Here is a 26,846-nt window from a genome sequence, read left to right on the forward strand (position 1 = left end):
AAAATAAGGCAAATCAGGTCCTAAAATAGAGGACTTCAACTCAGTAAGTAGTCCTTTCTTTCACAGACTGTAGTCCCATGAGTCCTTGGGAAAATTGAAATATGTAAAGTATAATTTGCTATGGGTTATGAAATTGACACAAGGATGGGTAAAATTAGAATGAAAACAAGGTATACAAGCACAGTAATAATTCATGTTAGATATGTAGAAATCATAAATGTCAACATGAGTACAAGTATTATATTAATATTACTGTATGAAAAAGATTTTATACAATACGGTACAATATTAATTCAAGTCACTGTTAATATTAGCATTAATTATGATATCTTCTAACTAAATAATTACAATAGTTACACATAGAAATCAATATATCATCTAGTTAATTTTACTGATGAATATTTCAATAGAAATCGAGTTCTGTATGTCGATCATATTACACATGTATAGCTCAGCACTGTCCTAGCGAGTTAGAGTCTGCATAAAAAGTCTGCAGAGGAGCAGGAACAGCCTTACTCATTTCTTCCTGGAGGATTTCATCCCCCACACTCTTCTCATGGCTCCCAGGATCTCCTTCCTCCTCAGACTGCAGATAATGGAATTGGGCATGGGATTGAGTATGGTGTAGAAGACAGTCAGGTTCTTATCTTCTGTTGGTGAATGGACATTCTAGGGTCAGAGATTTGTATACAAAAGGTGCATAGTAAAAAGTCACCACAGTCAAATGTGTGGAGAAAGTGGTGAAGATTTTCTCCTTCCCTCTTTTGTTTGCACATGGAAGACAAAAAGAGGACCCATCCATAGGAGGCAGTGATGCCAAGGAAAGGGAGGAGGAGAATCAGGCTTGTGCTCACAAACACCATATACTCATAGACCCAGGTGTCCACACAGGTCAGAGGCAACATGGCAGGGACATCATAGAAGAAATGATTGATGACCCTGGACCTGCAGTAAGGAAGATGGAGGGCATAGACAGTGTGTGACACAGAGTTGATGGAGCGCAGTGTCCAGGACCCCAGGGTCATCTTCACACATGTCATTTTACTCATGTGGATGGGGTAGTGGAGGGGATGGCAGATGGCCACAAAGCGGTCATAGGCCATGGAGGCCAAGATTAAGCCTTCTGATGTGGCCATGCTCAGGAAGAAGCTTTGCACCACAGTCCAGGAAGGAGATGCCATTTTGGTGAGAGAGGAAGTTGATGGTTATCTTATGGACAAAGGTGGATATGTACATCAGGTCCATGGGGCAGAGCTGACTGAGGAGAAAGTACATGTGGGTGTGGAGTCAGAGGTCCAAGATGATGAGGGTGGTCATTGCTGAGTTCCCCACCAAGGCAAGGACAAATGCAAATATGACAAGGAGCAAAAGAAGTAGACCAGTTTGGTTTGGGGGTAACAACCCCAACAAAATAAAATCCTGTGTTGTTGGTTCCATTTCTCCATGAAATATGCACCTTTAATTTCTTTGAAATGTAAACAAAAAACTAAGAACTAAACCTGAAATGAAACAGAAAAGGAAAATAAAAGGGAGTCATTTTTCTTAATGTTTATTTAGAAATAACTTTTTTTTCCTGCAACAGTTTAGCTTTCATTGAATTAATTTTAAGACCTGAATTGATTGTTCCTGCCCCAGTTCCCTCTGGTAACCATCTCATCAAGTCATAGACAGAGCTAAGGTCTTAATATATAGTACACATGTATCAAACCCAGTGAGGTAGCTGGAGTCTTCCTTCCTGCTGACACCAGGCAGGAGCTTTCCTCAGTACTGTGCATCAATCAGTCTTAGATGCTGAAGAAGCCAGGGTTCTGCTACCCGCCTCCTCAACTCAGCACTCATGGTTATCCCATGATAAAAGTGATAGATCAAATAATGTGCAAAGTAGCTTTATCCTTGTTTTTTTTTTAATTTGTTCTTTTTAGTTATACATGTAGAGTTTAATTTGACTTTTTTATACAACCATGGAGTGCACAAAGCAATAATAGTAATACAATGAACATTAATGTTCCTTTAAAAAGTGTCATTGGTAATTGGCCCATGACCAATAAGTGCATTATTTGTTTGTGTGAGTCACAGATAGCTCACTCCCAAAAACCTCACATGAGAGCCGTGAAGAATTCAGTGAGCTGAGTTTAGCACATAGAATCCTGAGTATGTTTCGCTTCTGAGTAAGTTTCATTCTCCTCTCTACCTTTCATAATTTAAATGGAGAAGACTTAGGCCCAGAAAAGTTCATTGTCTGAATTAAGATTACTCCTGAAGAGTGGCAGATCCTGGAATGTTAACAGGTTCACATCAACATGCTTTGCCTTTAAATTTGTCCTTAAATTTTACAATTTGCTATGGTTTGGTTAATTCTGTAAGGAAAATAAATATTTCCTTATGACAAGGAAACCTCTTCTCCAAAATATTGTCTTAGATAAAGGTGACACAAGTCAACTTAGTTCGATAATATTGTTTTGACTTACTTTATCTAAATTTCTGAGACTGTGTTTTGAGAGAAGTGATTTTAAATTATAAGATACCATTATTATAGTCCATTGAATTCTTTAAATGTTTAAACCTCAAGCCATGCCCACACTCTGCCAGGCTAATCCATTAGGTTCTGCCACTGAGCAGCAGCCCTGGATCTCAACAAGCTCCCCTGACCTGAGAAGACAAAGGCACCAAGAAAGAATTCCAAAACAGAATGAAGAGCTGTAGGAGTGTTAGGTAATGTCTAGTGAAATCCTCCTAATTTGTATGTTAGAATCTCAGGTTCAACAAGATGCACTGTTCAACTGTGTAATATCAATGGAAGTAGCAGGAGAAATTACCTTCTACAGTCTAGTCAGTTTCTAAAGCCAATTGTTGGCAATTGTGACTAAATTAAATAAGGTTATGACAAATACTTTCTTCTATGTGAGGAAAGATATAAATTGATTTGTGAATATGTTAATGAAATCAGCAATTCTCCTTAAGTGAAAAGTTGACTTTGAGGTTTTGTGGTAAAATGAGGATTGGGTGCAGATTGGACTCTAACAGTCAGCTCCAACGCTGACTAGGAAATAGAACTGGGAAAATCCCTTTAGACATTACTCTGCTGTCAAATATTTTGTAGTTGTTGTTCTTTTGGTACCAAAGAGTGAACTGAGGAATGCTTAAATACTGAACCAAGTCCCCAAAAGTTTTTCTGTGTTTTACTTTGTGACAGGTCCTTGCTAAATTGCTGAGGTTGGCTTTGAATTTGTGATCCTGCTGCCTCAGTCACCTAAGCTGCTGGCTTTACAGGCATGTGCCACCAAATCTGACTGTTGTCAAATCTTTAAAACAAGACTACTTGGAGGGACAATTGTGAAGTAAGTGCAAGTATGCATGCAGAGGTATGTAAAGTGTCTGTTGCACTAGTACCAACAGTAGACATGGGAATCTCTTAATATTATACCAACCCAGAGATTTGTACATCAAGGAAGGATACATTTCATGTTATTTGTGGCATTTACCTGTGACCTTGTCTCATCGTATGTAAAGGAAAACATTCAACCTCTGACATTCTGAGTCTGTCTTTTTCACTCAGCATGATGTTCTCCAGCTCTGTCCATTTCCTGCAAAACCCATTACTTCATTCTTCTTTATGGCTAAATAAAACTCCCTAGTGTATATACTGCACATTTTCTTTATATACTCATCTGTTGACAATAACCTGAGCTAGTTTCACGATATGGCTATTGTGAACTTTATTTTCAGAATCATTATTGTCACTGTATCAGTATAGAAGGGTGATATTTTTGTGCAGCCCAAAAGTACCAAGGAGTGGGATGGCTGAGTTCCATTTTTGTTCCAACTGCAGTCTTTTAATGAATTTGTTCACTGCTTTTAAAGTGGATACTTTAATTTGTAGTCCCATTAACAATGTGCAAGTGTATTTTTCCCCATATCCTCACCAGCATTTATTATTATTTATCTTCTTAATATTTGCCCTTCTGACAGAAGTGAAATAAATTCTCAATGTAGTTTTTAATAAATATTTTTAGTTATAGATGGAAAAACAATGCATTTATTTATTTATTTGGTGCTGAGAATTTAATCCAGTGCCTCACATATACTAGGCAAGCACTTTACCACTGAGCTACAATGCCAGCTCCTCAATTTAGTTTTGATTTGAATTTTCTAGTTTCTTGTGGAGACATTATGAGATAAATCATTTACATGTGAAGCAGTATAAATTTCCTGTACAAGTGCTGTGGTTGAGAAAGTTAAAGAAGTGATTATACTGATTAAAGCTGTTATTCCTAGGATCAAGGCTGCAACAAATCTTTTTGGTCTTAAAAGTTCATTAACTGTTTTTAAAATTTCAACACCTGGGTCATCATACCAAGCTTCTGTAAGATTTACTGGCAATATAACATAATTAGGCTGATGTACAATTAAAAACACCTTTAAATCTTTAGACATGGTTGAATTAATACAATTAGTAAGAACACAATCATGGCAATAAATGTTATAAACTTCCTTATTTTTAGTGATATTGAAATTATTTATGGTAGACATAAGAATAGCATGAGGAGCATTTATACAAGCATGTACTGCAAAGTCATTAGGTTTACTTAACTTAGGTCTTTGTAGTAATACTATATTAGTAGCTGCTAATAGTTTATACAAGTCAGGAAAGTAAGAGAATTTACATTTATAAGGTCACTCCAGTAGATTGGTGTTACCCATCCAGGAGTAAACCATCTATGAATAGGCTCATTGGTAAGAAAAATGTACTGTTTTATTTCATCTTATCTTTAACCATAGTTTATAATCAAAATCAGGAGAAGACACAGAATAATCTGTAATAGTAGTAGCAGAGCCTTGTGGCTTAAACTGTAGTGCAGTATGATGAAAACCACATTCAAACCATTTGGGGAAATCTGTTTCTAAATTGAGTAGATTCCAAGATCTGTCTTTATGACTGTTAAAGACGTCACACAGTTTAAAAGGAGGTGGTAAAGCCACTGAAATATTTGTGTCATTATAATTAGCATATCCAAGTGAGGTTATCTCTAGGGACCATATATCTCTTTCATTGTCTTCTTCTCCTGGAGAATCAGTAATGTAAGTCCTATAACTTAAAGGGAGACAACCCAGTGGCACATGTAGATTATCTGTACTAAAGCACATTGGTGTCTCTTCAGTAATTCCATGAAATGTAATTGTAAATGCTATTTTATGTGATATTAAAGAATCTGAAATCCCTCCAAGTAATTGAGGCTCATTAGTAAATACTTTAATATTAGATCTGCTCCAAGTAGTTGGATGCAGTAAGGGAGGATTTGGAAAATAGGTCCAGTAAGCTTTCCCTTCATTATCATAAGCATGAATAGGCAGTACCTGAGTCGAAATGAGAGCAATCAATGCAAAAAACAAAGCCTCTAAAGTTTTAGGTTTTCCGGAGCTGTTCACCATGTGTTCAGCAGCGGTGGTCAGGCGTTTCACTTGTCCCAAGTCGGCAGGTCTGAGTTGCAGGTTGCAGATGATTGTGCAAGATGCAACTTTTTCATCTTAAATACTAGACCATTTTTGTCTGTCTGATTGGGTTGGTAAGGGATCCAATACTCTTTGTTCTTCCTCCTTCGAATAGGGCTCATTGTAGTGACATATCAATCTGTATGGAATCCACAAAGGTGTTTCCGCATCCTGTGGAAATACACAAGCATAGCCTCGACCCGATGTTAGCAAGACATCAGGTCCTCTCCATTTACCAGATAATAAGTCTTTCCATTTTACTAAACTTTGTTTTGACCTTTTACTTTCCCAATGTCTCATCATTGTAGTATTCCCCTCCTTATCAGTATTTAGATGATTTAAAACAAATAAAGCATGTTGTAAAATATGATGTGGGGAAGAGTATTTAAGTTCTCCCTCCTTTAGCTTATTTATTTGTATTTTTAATCTTTGGTGACTCCTTTCTACTATTGCTTGTCCTTGTGGATTATAAGGAATTCCTGTAGAATGAGAAATATTAAACCTGGAACAGAAATCTTTAAATGGTTTTGATGTATAAGCAGGAGCATTATCAGTTTTTAATTTTTTAGGCATTCCTAAAACAGAAAAACAAAGGAATAAATGTTGAATCACATCCTTGTAGGCTTCCCCAGTTCTGGCTGAGGCCACAATAACGTGAGAAAAGGTATCAACTGTAACATGAACATAAGACAATTTTCCAAATTCTGATACATGAGTTACATCCATTTGCCATAAGACATTAGGTAAAAGTCCTCGAGGATTAACTCCCATCTGTGGAGAAGGAATAAATTTAGGACAAACATGACAATTTTAAACAATAGTTCTAGCTTTTTCTCTAGAAATATGAAATTGTTTTTGTAAGGCAGATGAATTTTGATGATGATTTTTGTGTGATATAATAGCTTCTTCTATAGCTGTTAAAATAAAAAAAATTTAGTTAAGTGATCAGCATGGGTATTCCCCTGAGCAAGGGGACCAGGTAATCTGGAATGTCCCCGAATATGACCTATAAAGAAATGTGAAGTTCTTTTATGAATTAGATATTGAAGTTCTTGTAGCCTATGTATAATTTTAGATGAAAAGGAGAGAGTTGCTGTTTCTATGGTTGGAAACAGTTTAACAATGTATAGTGAGTCTGTGTACAAGTTAAAGGGTTGAGCAACAGTCTTGAAAGCATAGATGACTGCTTCTAATTCAGTTCTTTGTGCAGAAGTTTCTTGTGTCCATTGAACTGTGGGTTGAGAATTAATTATTGTAACTGCTTTTCCATTTGATGACCCATCTGTAAATATTAACATAGCATTGTTAATTGGAGTTGAGGAGCACCATTTAGGAAATATTATTTCTGTTTGAAGTAAAAAATGTAGTAAAGGATTATTGGGCAAGTGGAAAGAAATTTTTCCTGTAAAATTTAGAAATGCAATAGCCCATTGATCATCAATTTGTAATAATTGGTCAAATTGTTCTCTTGTGTAAGGAATAATTATTTCATGCATTTCACATGCAAACAATTCTTTACTTCTAAATCTGGCCTTTAATACCAAAGAAGCTACCGTAGTAGGATAAGACATTAATATTTTCTTTCCTGATGCTGGTAAGTATATGCAGTCAAGTGGATCATTTTGCCATAAACAACCTGTTGGAGTATGTTTCATTTTTTAGCACAATAAAAACCCAAGGCAAGTTATAATTAACTTGTTGTAAGTAATGTTTTGAATTGCAGTTTCAACAACTTGCAAGGCTTTTTCTCCTTCTTTAGTTAATACTCTACTTGAGTTAGGATCTGAATCACCCTTTAGTATTTCAAACAAAGGTTTTAAATCATTAGTTGAGAGTTTTAAATAAGGTCTAATCCAATTTATATCTCCCAATAATTTTTGAAAATCATTTAACGTTAATAGTTTGTCTTTTCGAATTTGTACCTTTTGAGAGTTGACACAATCTGTTTTTATAGTTCTTCCTAGATAATTATAAGGAGGTTCCTGTTGAATTTTTTCAGGAGCCACTATCAGACCCCACATCTGTAAATCTTTAATTAAATCCTGTAATATCATTTGTAACAAATGGCTTTGAGAATGTGCAATCAATATATCATCCATATAATGAATCATATAGTAGTCTGGATACTTTTGTCTACAATTAATTAAGGCTTGATCTACAAATTTTTGACATAATGTAGGAGTATTTTTTATTCCTTGAGGTAATACTTTCCATTGAAATCTTTGATAAGGCCTTTGTAAGTTAGGTGATGGTAAACTAAAAGCAAAATGCCATCTATGTAGTTTAGCTAAAGGAATAGTAAAGAAGCAATCTTTTAAATCAATGACTATAATATGATAGCCTTTAGGGACAGCCACAGGAGAAGGATATTCTACACTAGCTGCAGAGTATAAGGGGAAGTAGGTCCTAAATCTTTTACAGCTGCTTTTAGTTTTTTTTTAACATTTTAAAAGAGAGAGAGGCTCCCAATGAGGCTCTCCTCCCTCATCTATAGCCCGTACTATAGGGCAACAAATACTAACATCTCCCTGTTTTTGTGCCTCACTAACAGCACCTAGAAATCCTACCTTTTGGACTTTCCTTTTTATTTTATCTGGGGGTTTAGGAAGGGCCGGCACAACAGGAGCCACCAAAGGTGGATCTTCATTGTGATATCTGACAGCAACTTCTTCCAAGTCCTCTTCATCAGATGGGGAGAGCTGATCAGGTAGACCTTTCTCCTTTTTCCCATCTTCATCATCGTCTGATTCATTTTCACTTTCACTTGGAGTTTCCTCTGTATATTTTTTAACTGAGGCTGTCAACAAAGGCTCCTTTTCTGACATTTCGTCTGGTGATCTTACCCTTTTACTTAGCTGCTCACTTTCATGTATAGGGTCTAAACAGTCCCTAAAAAGATTCCACAATGCAAAAGCATCAGTGGGGACTCTTTCATTGCCATATAATCTATGATGTGCATGCATAGCATCACCTACATTTTTCCAGGTTTTAACATCTAAGGTTCCCTGTTCAGGAAACCAAGAGGCACATTCTTGCACAAAATGAAAAAATCTTTTTAATTGAGCTGTTCCTACATGAGTTCCTCATTTTGTTAATAAGTGCTTAGCAATATCAATTAATAATGTTCTTTCTTTGCTTTCACTACCTCCCATGGTAGCTGTTCTGTCTATCCCTGCCTATCCTTTCTCAGCCTTCTCTACCGAGGGGTCCACGGCACCCCAGACAGGATCCTAGCTGTCTTGAAAAGGAAATAAATTAATATTAATAAATGGGGGCTTACCAGAGTGCCCCACGTTGGGTGCCACTTGCCAGGGTCCAGCCCTAGCAGGAGTCCATGGGTTCCACACTGGTAAACGGGGCACTGGGAGACAGCATCAGTGATGGATGGAGAATGAAAGACACAGACTCTAGTTCTGGTGCAATCAATCCCACTTTATTCTGGGGAAGGCTGGGTTTATATACATTTTTCTTCAGGCTATAATGGTGGTCTTGTGGTTAATATTAAAGAAGTTCCCAAAGCATAGGCAGAAAACAGCAACCTTACAGATTATCCTTACCTAATCACAATTGTTTTAAGAATATCTAACTATGTTGATGAGCTAATACAATGTTTATTTCCTTAATATCTAAACTCTATGTGACCTAAGGCTATTCTTATTATTCTCACGGTTAAAGTGATAGACAAGTAATCTCATGTGACCATTTCCATTAGGTCCCTCTGGTTAATATCTAAATTGCTGAGTTAAGGGTTACAGGAGGGCAGCGGTCCCAATGGTTATTGTGTACCAACATTTATTATAGGGGTGACATATTCTTTGTAGGAAGGAAGAAATGTTGTGGAACCTTATTCTCTTACCTCACCACCACACATAAACAAAACCATTGTTAAAATTTAACCAGCCTGTTGAAGACAAAGGCAGATTTATAACTATTTTCTCCAGAGGCTTTCAGGGACTCATTGCATGGTTGCAAAATTATTTTTAATTTTGTTAGTGGTAAAGACCCACTGTTTTTCAGATTGTAGGTAATATTTTCTGGAATTTTGTTGTATTCCCCTCATCCCCTTAAGCAATCCATTCAGACTGAAATGAGTAATATATTATCAGAAAAACACAGCAGAATAAACACCATGCTCCGGAGCAAAACATCCGGCAATTCCTTTTAGGATGAGCCTTTGCAATCATCCTCCAGAGGATCTTTGTCAAGCACTGGATGGAATTCCAGATGCCCCCGCATAGTTCTTTTGCCCATTTAGGCATTTGGCTAGTTTGTGGTGGTATTTTGATTTCTTTACACACTCTGGGTATTAATCAGGAGAACAGTGATATTAAGAGGCTCACTCTTAATGCATTTTTTTATTGAAGTGCAAAACTTTTTTATTTGATTCTGTCCCAGTGATGGGTTTTTGCTTTTATTTCTTGATCTTTAAGATTATTGTTAAGAAAGTGAATACCTTTGGTGATACATTGGAGTGTTGAGCCTAAGTTTTCTTCCAGTATTGCAAATATTCTTGTCTAATTCTTTCATATTTAATCCTCTTTGAGTTGATTTTGGCACCAAGTAAGAGGCAGGAATTGAATTTCATTCATCTGCATATGGATTATCCAGTTTTCACAACCCCATTTGATAAAGAAGCTGTCTTTTCTCCAACATGCTTTTGGCATAATTGTCAAGTATCTGAAGACTATCTACATAATTTTTTTTGTGTCTTATATTCTATTCAATTTGTCCTCATGTGTGTTTTAATGACAATATCATGCTGATTCTGTATAGTTTTCTAGTATAATTTAAAATCTAATATTGTAAGCTACCTGCACCACCATTTTTCCTCAGAATTGCTTTTCCTACTCTGGGACTTTTATACTTACAGAAGAGTTTTAGGACTATTTTTTCTAGTTCTGTGAAAAATGCCATTGTTATTTTGTTCAGGGTTTCATTGAATCTAGTTCATGCTCTTGGAAGTATAGCCATTTTGACCTTATTAATTCTACCTATCCTGGAAGGGCAGTCTTTCCATCTTCAAGGTTTTCTTCAATTTCTTTCTTTAGTGTAGTGTAGTTTTAATTGTACAGGTACTTCAGCCTCTTGGTTAGACTTATTCCCAAGTATTCATTTGTGAAGTTACTGTGAATGGGATAGTTTGCCTCATTTCCTTCTCAGAGATTCATTATCAGACTATAGGAAGGCAATTGTTGATGCATGTCAATCTTGTGTCTGACTACTGGCAGAATTTATTTATCAGTGTTATAAATCTTCTGGTAGAGTTTGAAGAGTCTTTTAGATATAGGATCATGTCATCAGCAACTAGTAATATGAATTCTTTCTTTCCTGTGTGAATACACTGTTTTCTTGTCCTGTCTCATGTTTATTGAAATTGTGTCATGAACTACATTGAATAGCAATTCTGAGGGTGGACATTCTTCTCATTTTTTTGACTTTACAGAAAAGCTTTGAATTTTCCATTCAGTGTGATGTTGTCATCAGGTTTTTCATTTATCACCTGTACATTGTGGAGGTAAATTTCTTGTATTCCTTTCACTGTTCCACAGTTTCTAAATGAATAAACACTGGATTTGTTAAATGCTATTTCTGCATTCATTGAGGTGATCATGTATTGATTTTCCTTTACTTGACATTTGTGGTGGATTAAGTGTATTGATTTATGTTTTGAAACTTACTTGGTCAAAGTGTGCTATCTTCTTAATGTGTTTTTGCATGTGATTTATTCATAGTTTATTAAGGATTTTGCTTTTATATTTACCAAAAACATTTCTCTAAAGTTTTCTTTTCTTGATGTGTCTTAGTCTGGTTTTGATATTAGTATTATCCTGCCTCCATAGAGTAAATCTGGAAGTGTTCCCTCTCTTCCAATATGTGGAATAATTTGAGGAGCCTTTACATTGTTGAGGTATGTTATTATTTCTATTTTTTATAGTGTTTTGAGCATGAAGGCATGTTGTATTTTATCAAATGCTTTTTCTACATCTTTTGAAATCATCATTTGTTTCTTCATTTTAAGTCTATTGATGTGATGAATTACATTTATTGAATTCCAGATATGAGCCAACTTACCTTAAACTATACTACAGAGCAGTAGTAAAAAAAAAAAAAAAAAAAAAAAAAAAAAAAAAAAAAAAAAAAAAAACAGCATGGGATTGGCACCAACCCAGACAGGTAGGCCAATGATACAGAATAGAAGACACAGAGACAAACCCACATAAATACAGTTTTCTCACACTAGACAAAGGTTCCAAAAACATACAATGGAGAAAAGATAGCCTCTTCCTCAAATGATGCTGGGTACACTGGAAATTCACATGCAATAAAATGAATTTAAACACCTATTTTCTCCCTGCACAAAACTCAACTCAAAATGGATCAATGACCTAGAAATTAGACCAGAGAACCTGCAGCAAATAGAAGAAAAGTAGGCCTAAATCTCCATCATGTTGTCTTAGGACCAGACTTTCTTAACAGAATCCTAGAGCACAAGAAATGAAAGTAGGAATAAAATAAATGGAATGAATTTAAACTGAAAAGCTTTTTTTCTCAGCAAAGGAAATAATAATATGAAAAGAGAGCCTACAGAATGGGAGAAAATCTTTCCCACATGTGCTTCAGAAAGAGCACTAATCTCCAAAATTTATAAAGAAGTTCAAAAAACCTTTTCACCAAAAGTACAAATAACCCAATCAATAAATGGGCTAAGGAACTGGGCAGACACTTCACAGAAGAAGATATGTAAGTTTTCAAATCATACATTGCTTTTGGACTTGCAAATATGTGCAGTCACCCTGGAAAGCAGTATTGAGATTCTTAGGTAAGTTAGAGTGAACACACAATTTGACACAGTATCCCACTCCTCAGTTTATACCCAAAAGACTTAAAATCAGCATACTACATTGATGCAGCCACACCAATGTTTATAGCAGTTCAATTCACAATAGCTGGATTGTGGATCCAACCTAGAGTCCTTCAATTGGTGAATGGATAATGAAACTGTGGTATATAAACACAATGGAATATTACTCAGTCATAAAGAAGAATAAAATTATGGCATTTGCAGGAAAATGGACAGAGCTGGAGATATCATGCTAAGTGAAATAAGCCAATCCAAAAAGTCAATCCAGAAGCTCATCGATTAGTGCTCTATCTGAAGTGTGTGTGGAAAAGATCTTCTCCTACTCTGTAGGTTCTCACTTCACAGTGTTTATTGTTTCATTTGCTGAGTAAAAACTTTTTAAATTTGAATATATCCCAATTTTTAATTTCTTTTTTTACTTAGTCTGCTTTGGGGGTCATGTTAAAGAAGTCTGGTCTGAAGCTGACATGAGGACGATTTGCCCTTCTTTTTCTTCTATTAGGTGTAGGATCTCTGGTCTAATTCCTAGGTCTTTGATCCATTTTGAATTGAGTTTTGTGCAAGGTGAGAGATAGGGTTTAGTTTCATTTTGCTGCATATGGATTTCCAGTTTTCCCAGCACCATTATTGAAGAGGCTATCTTTTCTCCACTGTATGTTTTTGGAACCTTTGTCTAGTATGAGAAAACTGTATTTATGTAGGTTTGTCTCTGTGTCCTGTATTCTGTACCATTTATCTACCTGCCTATTTTGGTGCTAATACCATGCATTTTTGTTAGTATTTCTCTGTAGTATAGTTGAAGTTCTGGTATTGTGAAACCCCCTGCTTTGTTCTTTGTGTTAAGGATTGCTTCAGCTATTCTGGGTCTTTTATTCTTTCAAATGAATTCTATGATTACTTGCTCTATTTCTATGAGGTATGTCATTGGGAGTTTAATTGGAATTTTCTTGAATATGTATAGTGCTTTTGGTAGTGTGGCCATTTTGACAATATTAATTCTGCCTATCCAAGGACATGGGAGAGCTTTCCCTCTTCTAAGGTTTCCTTTTATTTCTTTCTTTAGTGTTCTGTAGTTCTCATCGTAGAGGTCTTTCACCTCTTTTGTGAGTTTGATTCTCAAGTATTTTATTTTATTGAAGTTATTGTGAATGTGGTAGTTTTCCTAATTTCTCTTTCAGAGGATTCATCACTTATGAATAAAAATGCATTTGATTTGTGAGCATTGATTTAATATTCTGCTACTTTACTGAATTCATTTATGAAGTCTAGACGTTTTCTGGTGGAATTTTCTGGCTCCTCTAAATATAGAATCATGCCACTGGCAAATACAGATAGATTGAGTTCTTCTTTTCCTATTCATATCCCTTCAATTTCTTTGTTCTCTCTAATTGCTCTGGGTAGATGTTCAAGGATGATGTTGAAAAGAAATGGTGAAAGAGGGCATCCCTACCTTGTTTCAGTTTTTAGTGGGTATGTTTTCACTTTTTCTCATTTATAGAACACTGGAAAATAAATCAAAGAAGAATTTAGAATATTGATGGACCTCCCATATTCTGGAATAGATAGCATTCATATTGTTAAATGTCCATATGCTAAAAATATTACACAGATTCAGTGCAATCCCCATCAAAATACCAATGACCTTCCTCACAAAACTAGAAAACCAGCACTAAAATTAATTTGGAAGAATAAATATTCTACAAAGGCCAACACAATCCTGAAAAAAAGAAAGCTATTCTGGATACTGAATACTGGATCTCAAATTGTACTACACAGCAAGAGTTACAGCATGGTTTGGGCACCAACACAGACATGAAGATCAAATAAATATAATAAAAGACACAGAGACAAACCTACATAGATATGTCCATCTGCTAGTTGACCAAGATGGCAAAGGCATGTTGGAGAAAAGACCAAATTTTTAGCAAATGGCACTGGGAAAACTGAATATTTGTAAGTAGAATATAAATACCTGTATCTCTAGATGCTCAAAAATCAATTCAAAGTGAATAGAAGCTCTAGGAATGAGTCCAGACACTTGGCGACTGCTAGAATTTATCAGGGTGAACACTCCAACATACTGGCACAGGCACTGATTTTCTTAAGAAGAATCTTAAAGCTTAAGAAATCTAACCAAGAGTCAGTAAGCAGAATGGCATCAAATCCAAAAGCTTGTGAACAGCAAAGGAAACTATTAAGATCATGAAGAGAGTCTGAGGAATGAGAATGAGAGAAGATCTTTGCCATCTGCTCCTCCAACTGAGCATTAGTATCCAGAATGTATAAAGAAATAAAAAATTTAACACCTCCACACAAATAATTCAATAAATAAATGGACAAAGAACTAAATATACAATTCTTAAAAGAAATACAAATGACCACAAAACATATTGTTATGAGCTGACTTTAAAATTAAGCTAAGCTAACTCCATTTTGCTCAGACATCTCACCCTGTACAAAGTCCTACCCCCTTTTTCTATATGAGCCCACTCATGCCAAGTAGCTAACACATCCACCCTTCCCAACATGCACCCTGACCACAAAATCCTTCACTTGTAAATTGTAAGCTTGCTGTTCTGCACATATACTGATGGATTCTGAGAATATGTGTTATGTACCCTGTGGTTGTGACTGCCACCATCTCTCCCCCTTCCTTTTGGTTTTCCAGCTTCTAAGTGGCAGTCAACCCCCATGTGGGTGTTGAGACCTGCAGAACTGTCTGTTTTCTGCTCCCCTCATCCTGGTCAGAATAAATCCTTTGTCTTTTGCTTCAAAATGACTTAGAGTTTTTATTTGGGATATTGGAATGATTTCTTAAAAATATGAAAAATTGTTCAGCATACCTAGCAATCAGGGAAATACAAACTGAAACTACATAGAATTATCATATTACTCCAATTAGAATGGCAAAAATCAATACAAAAAATAATTTCTGGGATAAAAATCCACTCAAACATTGTTGGAACTTCATGTTAGTAGAGTCGCTTTGGAAAACAGTACAGAGATTTCTCAAGACTACAAATGGAACCTCCATGTGACCCAGATCTACCACACCTTGGCATTTACCTTAAAGATGTTAAATGAGCATTCTATAGTGATATAGACACAACAACACAGGTAGCCACACAATTCACAGTGGGCAAGCTATGAAAGCAGACCAGATGGCCTGTCAAACAATAATGGATAAAGAATATATAAGTCAGTAGAATACCATTAAAAAAATGAAATTGCAGCATTTATTGGGAAAGGGGTGGAACTGGAGATCATCATGCTAAGGGAAATATGCAAGACTCAGAAGGTCAAGGGTCAAATGTTCTCTCTTACATGTGAAGGCTAGAATTAAATTGAACAATTGAATCTATGTGTGTGTATGAATATGAAAAGGTGAAGCAGAGATCAAAATGTGTCTGGAAACTTCAAAGTGTGAGTACAGAAATAAAAGATGGCTATGTATGTAAATAAATACACTAGCCTTGAGTTTATTGAAAGCATTTGGCTGAATTTAACACTCAGTTCTGATCATTCAATTGACTGTGAATCGGAGAAAAAGAAAACCAAAACTAGTCCAAGTGTCTGAGTAACACATGCTCACACCATTGCAAGAAATGCAAGATGTCCTGATACCACTATGGCAAAAGGTTTTCTTGATCCTTTACAGGACCAGCAAGGAAAGTCTCCACTCTAAAGAGGAAAAAACAAACACTCGAGTTGAAGAATTACAGGGGTGTGTTGTCTGCATACAGGGGAAATTGCCAGTGTGGGGCTCTGTAGGTTTGGGTCATTCTACCCATGAACTGGGCACAGCAGTTGAGGTCCGCTACTCTTTCACAGTGCATCCTGCCAACTGGAATTTCCTGACTAATAAGCATGAGTGTTTACCTTGAAGTCCATACGTAATAGCTTTGAATTGTATTTAATGTGACTTTTCATTGGTGATTGGTGATTAAAATATTGTTCTTGGACAACAGATTTTTCAAGTCTAAAAATAGACATTTTTCAGCAGAATAAAAGGATCTCATGAAACCAAAAGGAAGACTGGTAGATTAGAGAATGAAGTTCAGAGGACAATGGAGAGGAGAAAAAGGGGATGTCCCGGGGATCAAACTAACCAAAAGATATTATTATATTATATGAATTTATACAATGCAACAATTTATTATGTATAATTAGAAGGTGTCAATGAAAATCAAAATAAACAAAAAATTTTAAAAATTTGGATATGTAAGTTACTAATATACAATATAACAGTAAACTGAATATTTTGTCAATATTTCACAAAAGTGTGCAATAAAAGTTTTCAATACCTATATAATGAAAAACCTTTCATAATTTAAAGGTAATGTCCATAATAAAGGAAATAATTTGAGCACACATAACATCTAAAATAATGTTTTTAATATAACATAGGTGACACTCAGAATTTTAGTTCGTGGTTCTATTAATGTAGACTCATTTTATTGTGCTTTTTGCCATTATAAAGCAAATGGAAGAGAAATTAAAATATCCAGACACATTACTGTGTGCCCTTACTAGGCATATAATGAATAAGAACATGTGAAATGCAGATTTCAGAAAATACGAGGCACTGAGAAATGCTGAGGCAATCTGAGTGAAGACTTCTTTCCTTCCACGCCACAGCAGCCCTTCACATGCCTGGAAACATCTAAGAACCTTCCTGGAACTCACTCCTCAGCCTGGGCCTGAGGCCATTGTGTGTCATTACTGAGGCTGCTGCTGTTGCCCAGGTCTCAGCATCACCCTCAGGAATGGAAGAAAATCATTAGCCTAGGCTCACAGATCACTGGACCCCAGGCTGCTCCTGAGTCTCTGTGGAGGACTCTAAGATATGGATTGGGAGAAGAGTGATAGAAAAGCATTCATTTGAAAAAATATCCAAGCAATTAACTCATAAGGATGCCTTTATTTATGAACTTAGGACACACTGCTAATCAAGGCAATGAGTGAGTGAATGGGCTGAGATAATAGAAGGTACTGAGCCTATGCATTGACCATTTTCATTTATCATGTGGGAGGAGAGAACTTTGCTTCAAAAATAGATTTGAAGTTCAATTTCAGTGTAGTTTGTAGGACACTATCTAGCAGAAATCATGAGAAATGAAAAACAGAAATCCAAGTGATTTTGAGCTCATTGATAAATCATTGTCAGAATGGAAGTGGAGATGAGGTAAAGGAAGAGAAAGAGCACATTACCTATGAGGATGCTTTTGATGGCAAGTGAAGCTCAGAGAATGGACTGAACACCCACAGCCCAAGTTCAGAGGAGGGATGTCATTTCCTCTTTCCCACTTAGGTTTTGCTTTATGTGGTTTTTGTTTTGGTTTGTTTGAATCTTCCATAGAGACAATTGGTTGCATAACTCCCTTTATAATCTTATTGCTGTTTTAGATCTGCTAAATTACCTTCTATGATTTCACATTATTATATTAAATACCTGGAAACTACTAGTGTTGATTTTATATGAAAATTTAAAATGGTCCTTATAGTATCAGTGACGTGACAATGGTTAGAATTACCAGTGTTTGGGAAATGACTTAATGTAAAGGACACATTCTGAAAATGCTGTAGGTTAATTTTTGACTTGCACTCATGTTAAGGTTAGAATAATTTTTTCTGTAAAGCTGATTTGTGACAATCGTGATGCTTTTTGCTTTCATCTTTTGCAACTTGTTTTTTATATTTTCTTGTAACAAAACAAAATTTTAGCAAAGTAATAACAATAATATATACATTAGTATAAAGGAAGAATTTTTGATCATCAAATTGGCACAGTTTTCAGAAACTATTTGAAATCTATGTCCTTATACAAGTGACATAGATGACAGCATATGGACATGCACAGTGATAATTAAGGTGATGCTCTGACCAATGTCAGCGGTGGATTTTCAAACCTTTTAACTATGGCCCCAAGATATTCATATGTATGTTCACAAAGACAGCTTGTAATAACTCATTCAGCTTCTCTGGTTCCACTTACAAAGTATAAACTCCACTGTTATATCCACCAAACATATGGACATCTCTTCTATGGGAAGAGCTAGAATTAGACTAAGATAAACTAAAGGTTTATCCAGTGAAGTTGTAATTTAAAGTGCAATAAACCCAACCTCAGTGCAAAACATAATTCAAAATATATATTCTCAAAATTAGTTTCCATTTGGGCTTGAAAATATCTATCTACCTACTCACAATTTTTCTACTAGTGGTGATTCAACATTGTGGAATCTCATGGAAATCAATAACTTAGAAACAGAAACAAATATTCACTAGGTGTCCTGGACTTTTTTGTCCTTTATAAAATATGACTCTCCAACTTTTACAGCCTTTTCAACAGGTGAAAGTGTACATCATTTAAATTGTCCCCGAAATCAGTTACTTCTTTGTCAGTGAACTCTCCCTCCCTTCCTTAGTAGACCCTGCTGTGGACACACATGAAAGGAGGGGCATTTCACAGAATCCCTGCAGGGACATTGAGGACTCTCTGTGTCCAGAAGATAGCAGACACTATTTAGTGTAGTTTCTTATAGATTCCGTTGCACAATGCTGTGAACTCTAAATAACTAAGTGTATACAAGTTTCTTGTGTATGTGCAGCTGATTCCACAACCAGCTACTTTAAGAACTGAGTCTGGATCTATGGAATCCATAACCTAAAGCTTCTCAGTTAAATGGAACTGCTTCCTGGTTTACTTTGCAGGATCAGGAGCCTGAGGATATCTCAGGTGGAGATGAGAAAAGGAGATTCCAATTTCTGCAAAGTACGGTAGAGAATGTCAGAGAGATTAAAGGCATCCATTAATTGATTTAGATACTGAAGTCTGTCTCTGACAGTTTATTCCATTAGGAGACTTGAAAAGTGCCATGAGATATCCTAGAAAACTTCCTGCAAAGTCAACTTAAAGAGGTTTTTTTGGAAAATACCCAGTCTTGCTGAACTGATGCAAATATTTAGATCAAAATTTTAAAAATCAGCCTTATTTTGTAATGATCTATCTTTGAGAATCATTTTGACTAAATGAGAGTGAGTATAGAGAAATTATCTGTGCTTCAGTGAAAACTGCCTTATCTGAAGCCCACAGTAGTCTCTCCCCTTGGTCCTCAACTCTGTCCCCAGGTCCCTACAGAGTCTTGTCAAAATCATCACATCTGTGATTCAGTTATTTATTATCAAATTTAGGTGCATGTTGGAAATATTTATGTTATTAATACACACGTCACTGACATGATGGATTTTTTCAGTATCTCATTTTCAACTCTGAATAGTAGCAGAGTAAAAAGAACACTTTGCAATGAAATAAGGCAATTTATGTTCAAAAGATTGGAATATGCCATTATTTATGAAACAGGCAGCACTTAGAGAGACTTAATCCATATTTAATTCATATGCTAAATATATCTCCTGAACTAATTTTACCCTGAAATGTATCTCTACATTTTTGTCAAAACATACTCTCTATGTTTTTTCATGATTAACTTTCCTAGTGGATGAGAATTAGTGTTTCACTGTGAGTTTTATGTGCATTTTCTTATGGTTTTAGAGAAAATACTTTTAGTTTTTCTCCATTCAGTATGGTGCTGGCTTTGGATTTGTATGCAATACCTCGGTAAGTTAATGTATGCGAAGTTTTTTCCAAATTTTTAACATGAATGGGTGTTGAATTTTATCAAATTTCTTTTTTGCATCTATGAGATAAATAGGTGATTCTTGTCCTTAATTCTATTTACATGGTCAATTACAGTTATTGATTTGCATATGTTGACCCAGCAATGCATCTCTGTAATGAAACCATTTTGATTGTGGTGTATTATATATTTACTGTGTTTTTGAATGTAGTTTGCTAATACTTTATTAAAAATGCTTTCATATCTGTTCATCAAAATATTGGTCTGTAATTTTCTTTCTTTGATGTGTCTTTGTCTGTTTTTGGTGTCAGGATAACACTGGCATTATGGAAAGTATGGGGAACTGTTCCTTTCAATTTCATGAAGTAATTTGAGAAAGATTAGTGTTAGTTCTTCTGTAAAGGTCTAGTAGAATTTAGCTGAGGATCCATCTCATCCTAAACTTTTCATTGTTGAAAGGATTTTAATTGCTCTTTCAATTCCTTTACATATTCTATATCCTCATGGTTCAATCTGAAGAAATCATACATGTCTAGAAATTTGTAAATGTGTTTTAAATTTTCCATTTAGGGGAGTGTAAATTTTCAAAAGTGTGTCTAATGATTCTCTGAATTTCAAAAGTGTCTCTTGTGACGTCTCCTTTTAAACCTCAATTTTGCTTATGTGCATCTTCTCTCTCTTTCTTTTGGTTAGTTTGGGTAAGAGTTTAATCAATGTTCTTAACCTTGTACAAGAACCAAATCACTATTTGATCCTGTGTATTTTTTTTCTGAATTAAATTAATTTTGACTGTGATCTTAATTATTTTCTCTTTTCTACTAATTTTGGAGTTAGTTTCTTCTTCCTTTCTGAGTCCTTGAGATGGAACATAAGCTTATTTACTTGGAATGTGTCTATTTTTTAAAGAAGTCATTCAATGCTCTAAATTTTCCATGTAGAATGACTTTTATTCTGCCTCGGCAATTTTGATATGTAATGTTTTTGTTCTCATTTATTTCTTAGAATTTCTTGATTTCTTCCCTAATTTCTTCTATTATCAGTTCTTCATTGAAAATAGAATCATTCACTCTGTGACTGTCATTTTTCTTGGTGTTAATTCTAATTTCACTCCATTATCATCTGATAAGATGCACAGGATTGTATCATTTCCTTTGTACTTACTAAGACTTACATTGTAATTTAACATATGGTCTATTTTGGAAACTTTTCATGAGCTGCTGAAAGAAAGGTAAATTCAACAATTTTGGGGTGAAATATTCTGTATATATGTATTAGGTCCATTTGATTTATAGTATGTTAAACCAACATGGAGAGTGAATCTCCATGTTTTTTTCTATCCAATGAATCTCAAGTTTTGTATATTGATGTTTTCCAAGACTTTTTGTCTATTCTGACTATCATCTTATTTTTTTCCTTTATTGCATATATATTGGTCAAATATATTTATTGATTTTAGGTTTGTATTATCTCTCTATTGGTGATAAGGGTGTGTTGAAACCATTTAGTATTGTGTTGGATTTTACCTGTGATTTAATGTCAAGATGATGATGATGATGATATGTGTGTGTATGTAATTAGGTACACAAATTAGGCATATGTATGTACCAGTTTCTTGAAACTACTTTTAATTCATTTTTTAAATGTTTTGCTGAGGATCAAACCCAGGGTCTCATGCAAACCAGGCAAGCACTCTATCATTGACAGCCCCAAGCCTGTATCTGCCAATTTTATATCTTCTCATTGGATTTTTCTCTTTATGAGAATGTAATGACTTTCTTTATCTCTTCTGATAATTTTTGCTTAAAATCTACTTTGTCAGATATGAGAGTAGCTACTCCGGCTTGCTTTTCTTCTTAATTTGTGGATATTTTTTTCCTATTCTCTTACCTTCAGCCAATTGTTGTCTTTGACTGTGACATTACTCTCTTGAAAATGGCACACAGTTGCATCTTTGATGCATTTTGGAAATCTTTGTCTTTTCATTGGGGATTTTGGACCATTTATATTCAAGGTGGTTTTGGATATGTGTTTATAATTTTCTGCCATTTTTTGTTATATTTAATTTTGTCTTGATTTACATTCATTTAGTTGTTCTTCTAGTGATCTTCATCTCTTTTGGAGATTTGAAGTTTGTTTTGGGTTCCTCTGTGTGCAGTTCCTCTTTGAGTATTCTTTGTAGTCCTGGTTTAGTGGTCATGCATCGTTTTATTTTATCCTTCCAATGGAACATTTTCATTTCTTGATTGAATTTGAAACAGAGGCTTGCTGAATATAGTAATCTTGTCAGGCAATTATTTTCTTTTAAAGATGAGAATAGCTCATTCCAGTACCTACTTGATTTGGGATCTAATTTGAGAAGTCATAAGGGAACCCTATTGGCTTGCCTCTTAATTGCCCTGATGTTTCTCTCTTGGAGCTTTTAATATCCTTTTCTTATTTTCTATACCACAAATTTTTTTTAAATAAGTGGATTGTGAATTCTCTTTTTTAGATATTACAGGCCTTTATTTTATTCACTTATTTTTTATGTGATGCTGAGAATTGAACCCAGTGCCTCACATGTGCTAGGCAAGTGCTCTACCACTGAGCCACAACGCCAGCCCCTATACTACAAATTTTGATTGTGGTGTGTCTGAGGGAACTTCTCTTCTGATATGGTTTATTAAGGGTCCTATATGGATGCTGCATTTGGATGTCTATTTTATTTCTTCTATGGGGAGTGTGTTCTGGAAAATACTCTTAATACTTTAGAGTAAATACCCATGTTCTCTTCTATTCAATAAATCTCAGGTTTTGTATCTTGGTGTTTTCCCTGACTTCTTGTCTATTCTGATGATGATCTTTTATTTATTTTCTTGCTTTAATGCATACTGAGTACACTAATTTATGTATCCTATCTTCAAGGTCTGAGACTTTGTCTTCAAGGACTGGCATTCTATTTTCTGTACAATCTAAACTTTTAGTGATGTTTTCAAGTTATTTTTTAGTTTTATTCATTTTTTCTTTCCTCATTATCATTGTTTTTTATCATCAATCTGCTTAATTAAAGTGGTGTTTCATCTCCTGTTCTTGCTCTTTTAATTCATTCCTTAGATGTTCTTTTAATTCACTGAACATTTTAATAATCAGTTTTCATATTATTTCTAAGCATAAAGTTCCCTTCCATGTCTGTAGAATCTTTTGTTAGTGGATTGTGAATTTTTGAGTGAGATTTGTTTATCTGTTGTTCATATGTTCAAATATCTTGGGTTTGTGTTTCAACTGAGTTGAAGTTCCCCTTTTTAATATGAGTATCTTTTTGAGTAGTTTGTTTCTTGTTTCAGAAACCCCCTACACCCCCACCCCTTGTACAAGTAGATGTTCAGGAGTGGGACCTGAGATCCTCTGTTGTTCCTCCTGGCATGGTTATTGGTTTGAGATTTTAGTCTCCCAATTCTACTTGTTGAAGTAAATTTTGAGTCTCATATGTTTTGAGTCTTGTAGGGTTGAGGTCCACTTTTACTTGATTGAGTTTTGAGTATTATTCAACTGCAGAATCTCTACTTTGTACAGTGTGCTAATGTCTCTCCAGTCCATCTTTGTGGAAAGGGGAACCAAGAAGAGCACCAATATTAACAACAGATGTAGAGCATCAAGATAAATGTCTTGTGTCTACTTTGACTTCTGTATTACTAATTGCCACTTTTGTACTAATGGGTGTTAGTGTTTAACACTAGTACAAAAATAAAACCTATGAACTAGATCAGGCACTAAATATTATGTGTCTAGTACATAGTGCACTGTATTAATAACCACAAAAATATCAATGGGTTAGGCATAAAGCTTATTGGTAATTCTATCAGAGAGACTTGGACTTATTAAGTGAAGAGATAATGGGATATGAAGACAAGGAAATGTTCAGAATATCTTAAATAATGAACAGAATAGAGGCAAGAGATAGGTAGCAGATGGCAGCTAAAAAATGAGAAAAAATTAACTAAAATAATGAAAAAGAAAGAGGAAAAGGGAACAGAAAAAATGAACTCTTAATGGAGAAATAGTGAAGGGGCAAAACGATGGATAAACCATTAGAATGCTGTATGGAATATTTCAACCAAATATCAACTGATTTCATCTCATTGGGATTGTTCCCATCATCAAGAACTGGCCTTTTTCTCTCTGTCTTCATTGATCTCATCTTCCTAATGGTTCTAATTGGCAACATTTCCATGATCCTTCTCAACCTCCTGGATATCTACCTCCACACATCCATATATTTCCTGCTTAGTGAGCTGTCCTTCATTGATCTAATCTACATCTCTCCTCATTTGTCCCTAAGATCATTTCTGCTTTTCCATTTGTAGAAAATCAATCACATTCACTGGGTGTGGGATTCAGAGTTTCTTTTTCTTGATTTTGATAGGTTCCAAAGCCTGATTGTTGCCATCTATGGCCTATGACTATTATGTGGCAATTTGCTGCCCACTCCACTACCCCATTCATATAAAAAGAAAAAAGAGTGTGTGTGCTCAAGAAATTGGGGTCTTGGATGATGAACTCTGCAAACTCCTGTGCTCAAACAATATATTCTTCCATATCCCTTACTGCAGATCCATAGTCATCAATCATTTCTTCTGTGATGTCCCTGTCATGTTGACCCTGGCCTGCATGGACTCTTGGGTCTATGAGTACACAGCATTTGTGAGCCCCACACTTTTTCTTGTGTTTTCATTTAGTGTAACTCTTGGCTCCTATGATCATATCCTCCTTGCTCTCTGCCACATGGAGGCAGGGGAAGGGAGGAAATAGGCCTGCTCCACTTGCAGAACCCACCTCACTGTGGTGACTTTCCACTAGGTCCCCTTTTCTTACACTTACCTATACCCAAGACCCCTCTTGTCTCCAGCAGAGGACAAGGTTCTGGCTGTCTTCTACACCATCCTCATTCCAATGCTCAACCCCATCATTTACAGCCTGAGGAAGAAGGAGGAAATGGGGCACTGAGCAGATGGACTCAAAGTATCTCTTCTATTTAAATGTAGATCAACTTTCTCCAGAACTTATCTGCAAGTCCATTCAGCAATGTGTAGTACATTAAAATATTATTTCATTCCTGGAGTGAGGAGATTACAAATAATATAGAATATATGATAATTGCTCATGTCTATACAAAATTGTCTCATTAATTACTTAAAATTTGAAGCAAGGCTTTTATTTTATTATTGTACAATTTTACTGACATTCTACAGAACCAATAGTTGTTATCCATCAGAGACTAATTCCTTTCTTCTGTATATGCCCACTCTTGTTTAGTGATTAACATTTCTTCATTTGTTTCACTTCTCATATGGATCACTGATTCTCAATCCTTCTATTTTTAAGAATTGTTATCAGCCTATAAAGTTCACCATGAAATTAAAGGCATTTGAGCCTCATTGCTTGTAACTCAGAGAATAATTTATTTAAACAAATATTTTCTGTATCAAGATACTTGATTAAGCAATTAAATACATTCTACCACACATATGACATTTTTTAAATCAAATAAACCCATCCTTATCCCATCCATAGGTAGGAACATTATTCCCTTGTTAATTTTGCAAATCACTTACAAATTTTCCTGAGACAGCATGGCACTATGTAGCCAGGTTGACCTCCAATCCTGGACTCAAGAGATCCTTCTGCCTCTGTCTCCTGAGTGATTGAGACCAGAGGTCAGGGCAACATCTTGACCCACATCAAGGTCTTCCAGAAGAATTCTGGCTCTTGGGCACACAGCATGGAGCTTATTTATAAAATAACTGAACATATCTACTATCTCAAAGACAAGTGTGATTCAGGAATTACTCATGAATCAAACAATGAAATTTTAACATAGTAGAACAACAGCTCCCTTTCATTTAAAATTATTCTCTCATGTTTTCCTCTAGAACCACCCTAGAGTTTTATATCTCTTCAAACTTGGTACTTGAGATTATGAGGTGCTCACTAACTCCCTCCATGGAGACCTTGGGGACAAGAGTAGTGTGTTAGGAGTTTTCCTTTCACAGGACTCCTGCATTGGGTAGAAGTTGAGAGGGTTTCTCCCTCAGGGCTTCTCTATGTGGACACAACAGCCTGACTTGCCTACCTTACAGGTCAAGGTTGTTGAGTCCTGTGTGGGAGCCATAGAATGACCTAGAGTGTGCTAGACATGAACCTGTTGAACAATTCAAAGGCAGTTTATTAAACTTAACAAGTGCCCCAACTTCTCACATCCAACAACATTGAAAAATTGATGCAGTGTGCTTCCAGGAAAGTCTTTGGTAGGAATTTTAAAAGTCCAAACATTTTTAAGACCTTAGAATGGATCAAGTTCATCCTTTGTGAAAGATGAGATAATTATTTCATCTAATAAAAACCACGAGAAATTTGTGAACATGTTAGACACTACATGCAATATAATTTTAATAGTTGATTGTGTGTGTGTGTGTATGTGTGTGTGTGTGCTGAAGATTGAGTACAGGGCAATTACTCTACTTCTGAACTCTATCCCAGTTCTAATGCTGAGTATCTTTTTAATAATATTTCACAAAACCAGTAATAAAATACTATTTATGAATTATTTAACACAGGATAACTGTCATAATTTATTGAGCATTTCCAATAGAAAAGAAACAATTTGAACACACATAATACCTCAAATATGTTAACAAATTCCATATATTTGATATTGTAGAAATTTCATTTTGTGTTTTTATTCATTTAGGTTATTTTTATAGTTCTGTACCTTCTGACTATATAAAACAAACTGGGAATAAGATTATCATATTGGGAAACATTCCTATGGGACATTAATATGCATATACTGAATAAGAACATATAAAACACAGGGA

The 26,846-nt window shown here is 35.3% G+C and overlaps 2 pseudogenes; one reads left to right on the plus strand and one right to left on the minus strand.

Moving 5' to 3' along the window:
* Positions 1 to 516: 516 nt before the first annotated feature.
* Positions 517 to 1,275, minus strand: LOC124973489 (olfactory receptor 2L13-like; annotated as a pseudogene).
* A 22,796-nt stretch (positions 1,276 to 24,071) lies between these two features.
* LOC124973387 (olfactory receptor 2L3-like) lies at positions 24,072 to 25,007 on the plus strand (annotated as a pseudogene).
* Positions 25,008 to 26,846: the final 1,839 nt, after the last annotated feature.

Source organism: Sciurus carolinensis (genome assembly GCF_902686445.1).
Source record: "Sciurus carolinensis chromosome 19 unlocalized genomic scaffold, mSciCar1.2 SUPER_34, whole genome shotgun sequence".
Classification (NCBI taxonomy): Eukaryota; Metazoa; Chordata; class Mammalia; order Rodentia; family Sciuridae; genus Sciurus; species Sciurus carolinensis.